Source organism: Atta colombica, unplaced genomic scaffold, assembly GCF_001594045.1.
Source record: "Atta colombica isolate Treedump-2 unplaced genomic scaffold, Acol1.0 scaffold38, whole genome shotgun sequence".
In the NCBI taxonomy this organism is placed as follows: Eukaryota; Metazoa; Arthropoda; class Insecta; order Hymenoptera; family Formicidae; genus Atta; species Atta colombica.
This window is the reverse complement of record NW_017259490.1, coordinates 2,097,500-2,099,186: the sequence shown is the minus strand read 5'-3', so window position 1 is coordinate 2,099,186 and position 1,687 is coordinate 2,097,500. Positions and strand designations below refer to the sequence as shown.

At 42.1% G+C, this 1,687-nt stretch overlaps 1 protein-coding gene across 1 annotated transcript in view; it reads left to right on the top strand.

Moving 5' to 3' along the window:
- Window positions 1-1,374: 1,374 nt before the first annotated feature.
- LOC108690992 (protein bric-a-brac 1-like) overlaps window positions 1,375-1,687 on the top strand; it is a 57,088-nt gene continuing 56,775 nt past the window's right edge. The window contains exon 1 of the mRNA XM_018198578.1: window positions 1,375-1,412. The gene's annotated coding sequence lies outside the window, so the exon portion shown is untranslated. The remainder of the gene's footprint in view (window positions 1,413-1,687) is intronic.

Here is a 1,687-nt window from a genome sequence, read left to right as displayed (position 1 = left end):
GAGAAGTTTTATCTTAAATTTTAATTATATTTGTTAAATCAGCAATTAAGAAATAAGATATTACATCACTAAGGCAGAATTTTTAAGTTTTAGAGAGTAAACAAATAAACTTATATAACATCTACATAAAGGAAATTTGTTTATTTTTTTTTTGTATATTAATGAGATATTGTATATGTAAAATTAAAATTATTTTATTTACTAATATATAAATGATAACAAAACAAAAGTATTCGATATATAAGTGTTATAAAAATCAATTTTATCGAAGATATTAATTATGCAATATTATGTATTTTTTCTCTTTTACTTTTAAACAGCAATATACACATAAATTATAAAGACAATAAATTATAACTCACAATTTGCCGAAAAAGTTCGTTCCGAGAAGTTAAAATACTCAATTTATTATCTCAAATGTCATTCTCAATTAAGATTGGAATGTTACGCCGAGCTTTCAAAATAATAAGACTCATATGTAAATATTACATCGCGCGTCTATATTATATTTCATAAAGAATCTGACATTTCATTGTAACACTGTTTTCTCGATCAGATTCATGAAGAAATCGATCGATCCGTCATCGTCAGACAGGCGAAGGCACAAGTAATGTTTCATACTCGCGATCATACGTCGAAAATAATAATTAGCTTCTCCGCGTGTTGCTGCGTGCGACGTCAGTGCGTGCGATGTTTTTACGCGCGCGTCCCCTCTTTATCTTTTTTTCACAGAACTTTCTCTCTCTCTCCCCTTCTCTCCTTTCTTTCATTCTGTTTCTTTCTTTCCTTCTTTCTTTCAACCACCGACGTTTTTTTGGTCCAACGACGCCTGTGCCGCTCTACGAATCGCGAGATCCGCAGAGATCCGCGAGAGAAACGTGCGCGACGCCGCTGTTGGTGCGTATGTGTGTATCGATGTGCATACGTACGTATCCGTGTTGGCGCGCGTCCTCCTACATCGCTTGACGAGTATGTGTGTGTGTGTGTGTGTGTGCGTGCGCGCTGAGAGCGCGCACGCGCGCATCGCGCGGCGGCTTTGTGTGGGAGAGCGCGCGCGTGCGTGTGTACGCGGCGATGCGCGCGTGAGCGTTTCACACCTGACTACAACGCGAGTCATATGAGCGACTATCGAAACATCGAAAGACGATCGCGAGGGCGCGGAAAAGCGCGAGCAACGCCGAAAATCCTGTCGGCGTACGCACGGATTTATCGCGCGGCGCTCACAGCACTCAGCCGCGCAGAATCGATTTATTTTGTCGGCACGGTCTGCGCGGCGAACACGGTAGGTTAGTTGACCGCGGGGCCGAGCGAGCGCTGAGCTGACAGTAGGCCGGCGACGTCACAGTGGGCCGGTTCGAGCCTTCCTTCGTTCGATTCAGGCAGGCTCCTCTATTCGTTTTACATGTAGCAAGGTAAATATTTAAACCGCGGTGTTTTACAATTTTACGAAAGAACGTGGCCCAGTGCGCGGATTATTATTTTTATCGCCATCATCATCATCATCATTATCATCATCATCATCATCATCATCATTATTATTAATCGTCGTCGTCATCATCGTCATCATCGTGCGTCGTCACCGGGGGCAGACGACAACCGTTTTAATATCTCGACGGTTTTTGTGACGCGTGCGCGATTTCATCGTGACACAAACGTCAAATTGGACCAACAGAGAGAAAAAAAAGAT